Source organism: Astatotilapia calliptera, chromosome 7, assembly GCF_964374335.1.
Source record: "Astatotilapia calliptera chromosome 7, fAstCal68.1, whole genome shotgun sequence".
NCBI classification, from domain to species: Eukaryota; Metazoa; Chordata; class Actinopteri; order Cichliformes; family Cichlidae; genus Astatotilapia; species Astatotilapia calliptera.
Window position 1 is genome coordinate 6,571,658 of NC_137428.1, and position 9,928 is coordinate 6,581,585.

Sequence of the window (9,928 nt, forward strand, 5' to 3'; positions counted from 1 at the left end):
TCCTTTCTTTATCTCTCACCAGATTCCTGGTTGCATTCCTTGACTCTCAGTGAAAAAAAGAAGAAGCAGCCAGATAAAAATGAACGTGTTTTCTTTCAGCCCCTCTCTCCTGCTGCTTTGCTTCCACTCCTCTCATTCTTCCTCGTGCACCATTAGCTTCACTTTTAGGTCAAAAGACATTCTTTTGTTCTTTTTTTTTTTTTGGTATTATTATTATTATTATTTATTATTATTTAAGAAAGACGACAGTCCTCAACAGTCACATGAAAAAAACAACAACATGGAGGAAAAAGCAGACAGATGAGTGTAGAGACGGATAATGACAGAGTAATGCTGCTTCCTTTGTGAACTTTTATCATAAGTTTAGCCAAAGTGTTAGAGTAAATCAGACAACGTGTCCGATTCCCTCGGTGGAAATCCCCTGAAACTCCCCAGGGCTCTTGTGCTATATCTCAGCTGTCGGACGAGACCTACATCTCTCATCTCTCCTTCTACCCTTACTGCGTGTGTGTGTGTGTGTGTGTGAGTGTGTGTGTTCGTTCATGCCGCTAAGGCCCTTTGAAGTAACAAAGCTGGTCAGTGTAACAACTTGTGTCCACTTGCAGTAGCCACATTCGATGCTATATCTAAATGTCCTAGCAAAAAACAGGGATCGGGCCCATTAGAGGTGGAGAAGAAAAACATGCCTCGCGGTGCTTCTCAAACGTAAAGCGCTTTACATTTTAGCTCCTTAATGGCAAACACGTCTTTACTCAGTTTGAGCTAATGTTCTGCTCAGTGTCAAGCAATGAGTTGCTTCTGAGGTCAAGTCAACCAGTTTTTTATGCTAGTTTTGATTTTAGGGTGCAAAAACTGTTCTAGTTTAATTTCACTGCTCTCTGACTGCCACCGCCTGTAGAGCTGCCGCAGACTGATGCTTTTAACTGAAAAAGAAAAAAGATAAACTATTTGTTTTCTATATATCCAGAGTAATCAAAGAGTCAGATATTTTAATCTAGAAGTTGTATTAGTCCAAGCTATTTAGGTGCTGTATTGTGGAGATGTAAATGTTTTGCGTTACAGCATTAGTCATGGCACAACGAGTCTCTTCGTCCTTTTGGACAACTGTAGTCCCTGCAATGACCACATCAGGCTTCAAGAAAACATAGAAAACGTATAAAAGATGGATGTTTTTGATTCACTGAAAAGTGAGTCAAACACGGATCTTCCTGGTTGCAGACTTTTGTAGACATTCTCCTGATGAGTTTATTGTCTCAGATCTTAATGAATAAAACATTAAATCTACTTTTTACATTTTGGTCATTCTACATTTTATAAAGGATGATTTTCCAGGGAACACTCATTGGCTAGCAGCTTGTCTGTCCCAAGTTCTTGGCCAATGAGTGACAATGAGAACAAAATGCAGCCGACGTCTCTGTAGCTGATTTCTTCTGCAAAGGGTGTAAATGGGACGTCACCAGATCTACCATTAGTATTAGCTGGTAACACTGCAAACTCTGCCCTTTTATTCAAATGTGGTAGTTCTTCTTTTCTTCTTTTATATATTTTTAAACATCACAGTAGCTACATCCATCTTTTATATACAGTCTATGGCTTAAATCAGCATTGTTTAGAAAAACATCACATACTGGAGGATACAAAGGTTAAAGGTGTTATGGACAAGTGATCTTACACATTAGTAGAAATACCCTGATCTCATGAAATGTTTTGCCCTTTAATATCAGCAAAAACACAAGTGGAAATAATAACTTTGATGATAGCAAAGTTCCATTTAGTTTCCAAATAAGCAATTCACCCTCTTGAATAAGGTTATGAGGTTTTATGTGTCAGGACATCTGGTCCTTAGCAGGAAGATTAGGTACAATACAACGTCAGATTGACTACAAAACATGACATATTACTGTGTATCATTATTTAAAAAATATTAAGCCAAAACGCAGATGCAGTGTGTGGAAAACTAAGTACACACTTACTACTTTTAATTCCTTTTAGGAATTAAAAGGCTGAGTAGCAGCCATGTGCATGTTTATAGAGGCGCTTGCATCAGCAAGTGTGAGCGCCTCTATAAAACCAGAGCTTTCAGCTGTGTATCAACATAATGCCACAGTCTTCCTAAGAGTGGCTGTTCTAGCAAATTCACCCCAAGGTCAGACCGTCCAATACTCAGAAAAACTTAACCCCCCCCCCCAAAAAAACCAGGAGCTACATCTCAGACTCTACAAACCTCAGTTAGCAACGGTTAAAGTTCATAAAAGCACAATTAGAAGAAAACTGAACAAGTATGGCTTATTTGGTAGGGTTGCAAGGAGAAAGCATCTTCCCTAAAAATAACACAGCTTAGGTCTGCAAACTTTCATCTGAACAAACAGACAGATGAAACCAAAGTGGAGATGTCTGGCTATAATGCACAGCGGCATATTTGAAAAAAAACCAAACACAGCATATCAGCACAAACACCTCATACCGAGTGTCAGGCACAGTGGTGGAGTGGTGATGATTTGGGCTTGTTTTGAAGACACAGGACCTGGATACCTCGCAGTTATTGAGTTGAACATGAACTTCTCTGTGCACCAAATTATTTACCTAATTTTCAGAGCTGGTAAGGACAAGATAATCTTTTATTAGGTCCTGATATGTAAAACTTTAGAATTGACAGAGGGTGTACTTTCTTGTTACCATGACTGTCCCAGACCCATTTGCATATTACATAAATATCTTCCCCCCCCCCCCCCTTCTTTTTCTTTCCAGAAAAAAAAAACATAAAATATTTCAGAACTTTATTGCCAAGCGCACGAGAATATTTGAGCATTTTGCAAATCCAATTTGAATCTCACTTTAAAATTATGACTTCTTCTGTTTGTCCTAAATAGCATACCATTGATCTCATTTAAAACATCGGGTGCATACATGAGGACCCTGCTTGTGATAAAGTGTTGAGAAAGTAAACTTTTGCCCTCTTTTGAGTTAATCCAGTCATGGTGCTGACAGTGCACTGATTGTCTTATTCTCGGCCCCGTGGGTCTTTCTCACTTAAGAAAATTGTTTTTAAATCATATTTCGTGTCTGAAGATAAGAGCGGAGAGCAGCGCTTATTCTGGAGCTGAAGGAAAAAGAAGCAGCAATGTTGTGAAAGAAACAGAAAGAAGAAAGAAAGCGGGAGTAAGAGGAAAAATAGGACAAATAGCATCCTCTGCGGTCATGTTGCTCCGTATTTTGTGGAAGCAAAGAAGCAGAGACGATACCGTGACTGTTTAGGTCCTGGTACGGCTCAGCACAGCCCTGAAAAGCACACGTGTACATGCACACAGACGCACACACATGCGTGCATGCACACAGTACTGGAAGTACTCAGTGCAGTTTGTTTCTCAAGAGGCTGCACTCCTTCACTTACTGTCAGAGATTCAAGTTGCTTCAGGAGGATAAAAATCCTGACATGAGTACAGCAAAGCTGCAGGCACAGGAGAGATGAATATCAAAAAGTGCAGCGTAAGTGCTGAATAAACAGGAGAAAAACAGTCACTTATCACGCCGTTGCTACTTGTCTTATTGTTTTGCACGCTGGTGAATTTTAGCGTGTTCATTTCTACATTAATAATGACTTCATGAAGTGATGTTTGTCAGATTCTACCAGCAGATCTACTCTGTCTTTTACATTTTGTGCCTCTGGGTAGGATTTAAAGGGGAATCTGTTTTATTGCTTCATGGCACAAAACAGGAAGAAGATGATGTTCCTCCAGCTCAGACTGAGCTAAAGCTTTTGACAGTTTCTGGCAGTGGTCGTCCAGAGGAGTAAAATCACTTCCAGCTTGGTTATCCTCTCCAGTGAAGCCAAGTGAACAACAAAGTCGTTTCAAGAAATGGTGTAAACAAGAAATGGACTGCAGTCTAGGCTGACTAAGAGGGTCAAAATTTTGAGATTTTTGTCTTTAAAGCTGGTGAAATGCATTATTTTTGTTTTATATATATTTCTTTATAAACTGAAGAGAAATGTTAAAGTTGGTATGTGTATTACTCAAAAAAAAAATCAAGTTGTTGTTTTTTGCACATAGACTGTATATAGAAGAATAATGTAGCCACCATAACATCACAAGTTAGTCTGGACTCACAGCCATTATATTAGCGAAATGGCCATATTTAGACCAGAAGAAGGGGTTTTAAGATTTCAGCTATTGCTTGCTAGCTTGGTTATCAAGGTGTATCGATTGCTGTGTATGAATGTAACACAAGACAATACATCTGATTGAGAATATTTTTAGCACCCTGGATTTAGCACCTAAATCCACATATTAAAAATCACCTCACTTGATTTAACCCTGGAGAACCCATGGGGTCAGAGCCGACCCCATTGGTTTTCTAGGGAAACCATGGGGTCAAATTTGACCCCATGGTTTCTCCAGGGTTAATCATTAAAGTGTAAAAGTTTAAGCAATACAACCCAAAAAGCACAGTCACAGACTAAAAAAATAATAACAGGTAGAAGTCAAAACCCCTAATCACCAAGCAGCTCTGACAAACTTCAGCAAAGTGAAGTAATAATGGGCGTTATGTGCAACCCTCAGCTGCTTTTTAGTGGCGACTCACCAAAGGTGGAGCACAAACTTCTTGGACAGGCTGGACCTCACAGCATGCCATTAAAATGCACCTAAAGGCACCAGCAACACAAACACTGTGGAGAGAGGCTGTTCAGTCACTCAGATTAACCGAGATCATGTTTCGCAGATAGCTAGCAGCTTCAACGGTCTTTGGGAGGACATCTGCCAATCAAAGTAAGCCACATCCCCAACTTTAAGCATAAAAACAAAATCCACACGGATCTAAAACTGTTTTCTGAACATGTTGTTTTTATAGCTGAACCATTTTATCATGGGAGTCTATGGAACCAGCCATAAGTGTGCAACTTGTTTCATTTGGCTTTCCTGGTGGTTCCCATTTAATTTTTCAAGCATGCAAACCAGCTTTCCTGTCCAGGCTATCTGATCCACAACCCTTTGCACCAGTTACATGTACAGCAAGAAGTTCACTGAAAATAAAATGAAAATAGATCAAATTCCTTTCATTTAGAAGCATACAAATACATTTCAATACATAAAGAAATAATACGTTAAGAGGTATTTGGTGTCTTTGACTTTCTGCAATTGCACACACAATTTGCATAAACTTATGCAAATTGTGCAACTTATGGAATAACTGGAAAAATACTCATGTTGTCTATAAATAAATAAAGAATATTTAATATTTATAGATACTATTAAAGAATATTACATTCTTTGCTGAGAGCGGGAGTTTCAGTAGAGGGATGTGATGCAGTGACGCTGTCCACGAACACCTGAATTCCCTCTTTGTTGTCAGCTACTTTGGAACATGTATCTCTTTAAGACACTGTAAAGATTAAAAAAATAATAAATAAAAACATGCTCTGAGCCACAGTCAGTGGATCTTTTTCCTATAAGGAAATGAATTCCAAGATAGCTTGTGCCCTCTATCTCAGTGTGAGCATTTTCCAAAGCTAACATTTCAGATGGGGCTTGTTGTTTTTAAAGCGAATAATGTCCTCAAGATAACCTTTTGCATTTTTAGCTTCCACTGGGCTAAACAGAAGCACATTGATCTTGGCTCTTTCTGTCAGTTTTTCACCTTTTAGTCAGCATTTTATCAGATTTATCTCCTCAGTCTTTTCTTGGAAACAAATAAGTCACTTTGTAAAAGTGACAGATGCTTCATGAGTTTCAGGAAGGTCAAGGCCAAGTAACATTTTGAAAGTGTGCGTTTGTGTTTGTTGGTATCTCTGCGTTCAATGTGTGGACATTGGAGGAACTCTACCTCCCACTTGTGGTTGATCAATGTCATTGTTTCTTTTTAGGCTGAAACCATCTGAATGTAACACGTCTGAGTGGATCATAAGGCTATTGTGGTCCCTTTAATGATGTGCGGATATGTCTAGAGTTCTGTATATTAACATTTACGGTTTTCACTACTTTTTCAATGTGTTTTTTAAAGGATCATTTATAGTCTAGTAGCATTCCCAAATACTTAAATTCCTCAACATTAACTAGTTCTTGTGCACCCAAGAAAACTTTTACTGCAGCCACAGTTGTTTTAGGTTTACTAAAAAACAAGGATACAGTCTTTTTTACATTAAGGCATGAGTCATTCAGCCATTTTTGTAAATCATGTAATGCCAATGAAAGCTGATGGGCTGCATCATCAGCAGTTTTGGCCACTTAATTTCAGAATTTAAGAAACAATGCATGTGACTGAGGCCTGATATCAGCTTGGCATCCTTTCATCTCTCTAGCCTTTTTGTTAATTATGCCTTACTAAAAACGTTTACAACAGAAAGCACAATCTGTGATTAGACATTGAAACAGATGTTTACTCCCCTGATGTTCCTGCGTTCTAAAAAAGAAATTCCATTATGATTTATGTGGATGTATTGTGCAGGTACTTTCGCTGCTTCGCCCTCTTTGCTTGCTTTATCTGAGAACATAATCTGTCTTCTTTTAACTTGAGGATTTGTGTAAATCTGGCATACAATCCAAGTGTTGTCTGCCCCAGATTGAGAGTTAAAGTTTGAGTCACTGACAGTAGTGCTTTTGTCTGAATTTGTCTGTTTGACTGATAATGGACAAGCTGTTTGAAAATATGATGTGAAATCACTTAATTAACCTGCTGGATTTGCTAAAAGTTAAAATATTTATACTACTCTGGCTAATGGGTTTTGCACATCACTCTTAACTTATTAAGTGGCTATTAGTGAGGGTCATGATAATCAATTCAGTTGAGTAATGGGTGGATTAAGTCTATTTCCAGACTAAGAGAAAAAGTCAGTGAACACATCTGTAGGTTTGGGTGTAGGCTTAATCCATTTCTGAGAAAACTAAAAAGCAGAAGTGGTTATGGAGCTTCACTGACGTCTGATTTGGATTTATCCAAATACAAGTAATTTTCAGTCTGTTGAGCCTGTTTTTGTGTAGCACCAAGCAGTAGACGTAAACGTGGATGTGCTTCTGGGTTCTACCTCTAATGAAAACAGATGAGTGTAAATTGCAACCATTGTTTGTAGTTTGCTGCCACCTACTGACTGAAAAAAGAACTGAAGCTGCAAAAAGCAAACAGACATTACAACAAGTCAGCATTCCTAATGATAGGCTTCATTTTGTTTCAGTTTCAGCTCATCAGACTGTTTTCCCTTTACTTTTTGATATAATAGCTTTTTAGCACTACTGATACACATATTGTTAATTAATTACTGCCATTTTCCAAGGAAGTGAGTTTCCTACAGGGTATGGAGGGTTCAATTTGAGGGAGTAACTTTCACTTTTCTTTTATTTAGTATGTGTTACTGATTCCAGTGTCACGCAGGGGAAAGTAGCATTCAGTGGTAGCTTCTTCTTGATTGTTTTAAATCCAAATATGACCCTTATTTGTGGCGCATGTTAACTTACAGTCAGCTCAGGAGTTAGTATCAGTGATCTGGTTTTAAACTGAGTAAACACAGCCTCAGATCATCACATATTGCACTACATCTATGTTTATTTAGCAAAAGGTGAGCCAAAATGCAGAAGCAGTATGTGAAAAACTACACTCTTACTGTTTCCATTGGAGTTAAAAGGGTAAGAAGCAGTCATTTGCTGCTAATAATTTAATGCAAATGAACATGTCAATAAAATCAGAAGGTTTTCCAGTTTGCTGGTCTGAAGCTTTATGTTTGTTAACAAAACTCAAAAGAAGAAAGACATCAGCGATGGCCTTGAAGAAGCAAATGCTGCTACACATCAATCTGGGGAGGGTTATAAGACCATTCCAAAAAACTTAAAGTCCATCATTCTACAGTAAGAGAGATTATTCACGAGTGGAAAACATTCAAGGCAGAAGCCGGTGTTCACATTAAATTATTCAGACCTATGTTTAAAACCTATGTGGGTCGAGGTATACGGAGTTCGCACACAAACAAAACAAAATGAATGTTCTGTAAGCAATCCATCAGGATTGCCTGTAAATATTTGTTTAAAATTATTAGGACAGTGTCATGGTTGCGGCTGTGTGCAGACAGGATGAGGACCCAAATGCAAGCTCACGGAGGCAGGATTGAACTCAAAACACAGCTTTATTGCTGGACAGAAAAACCATACAAACTAAACTGGAAACTATAACATATTGCACGGAGAAACACACAGCCATGAATAAGGGAGAACGCGACACCGAACTGAGGGAGACGCAGACATAAATACACAGAGGGTTAACGAGGGAAGTGGGAGCACACGGGGAACACATGTGACACTGATAATCATAAGAAGACACGGCAGGAGTAAATGCAACACTGACGGGAGACTGTCAAAGTAAAACAGGAAGTACACAGAGGTTCAGACAGGAGGAGAGAGAGCACGGGGAGAACACAGACATAACAGGCTGGGGAAAACATGGAATAAAACACAAGGAGAGACGAGGGCTCACAGATACACAGAGGGGCAGCCCGGGGGTAAGAGTCACAAGGGGAAAACACATAAGGAACAACGTAACAGAGCAACCCAGGAAGCATGGCCTAAATAAGGAACAAAATACAAAAATACATGAAAACTAAGAATACTGGGCCAACATGGCCCAGGACCATGACAGACAGTTTAAGTGTATTAGTTGACATCAAAGTAACTTTTTTAATTGGCTAACAAGTCATTTTAAAAACTCCAGGACCGGCAGATGGCCGTCCCTCACTGAGCCTGGTTCTGCCGGAGGTTTCTTGCTTTTAAAAGAAAGTTTTTCCTCCCCACTGTCGCCGAGTGCTTGCTCAGAGGGAAATGTCAGATTATTGGGGTTTTCTTTTTTGTCAACTAATACATAACTTATCTTATTGGGCACTGTAAATTGAGTTTATTAATTTAAAGTGCCCAATAAGATATGTTTTTATTAATTTTATTAATTTAATAAAATTATCTAAAAGATTATATTGTGAATATTGCATGTTTCATTGTCACACAAATGTCTACATTTTCAGCCTAGACTGAACACGTGTGCTTGTCATTCTATTCAAAATCACATCACTCACACTGATACAGGATGACAGGATATTTGTATGCAAACTATATTGTGATATGTAGAATCCACATATGTTGGTATATAATCTCCCAAATGTTGCCAAAACAAACAATGGCAGTAAGGAACATATAGCTCTAAATAACATTAGGATCTTTTAGACCCTCACTATAGTCTAGATGAGAAGTCAAATAGATAGGTCAGAGGTCAAATACACACCACACTTGTAAGAATGAAAGGTATAAGTTAAATTATAAGGCTTTTTATAAGGTGTTTCTCTATGAAAACAGTTACGATCAGCATGCAAATACATAGGAAGGCTCTTCTTTGTATCTGCCAACAGAGGCGTTATGGTCACACTTTCCTTAAAGCAAGAGGTTCAGGTGCTGAAAGCACTTGAAAGCACCAGTTTCTGGATCAGCACCCTAAGTAGAATGATCAAATTTTCAATAATGAAAGAAATTAAAGCATCTGTCTGATATGATTTATAGCTGACAATGGTTCCCATGTGGTGCAATTCCCAGGTCTTATTATTGGCCCGCTCTAGGGACACTTTCGGAACCTCTGCTATAATAAAACCTACATTTGTTACAATCACCAATGGCAGCTATCACCTCATCACTTTAACTGTAACACTTTTCGGTCTCAACTTTGCAGTTACTGTTTTCATCGTTTGTGTTACAAGCATTTGTAAGTGTAATTTGTTTGGAAGTACAGTCGATGAATTTTATGTGAAAACATTTCTGCATCTCAGGAACGGTTTAGAGTTTGGACTACTTTTCGGCTTTAAACTGACCTGCAATTTGGTTTGGCTAAAAATTTCACAGCAGACATTTGCCCAAATTTCTGGGAGCTTTCTGGGGTGAACACAGCTTCTCATCAGTTTAATATATTTATT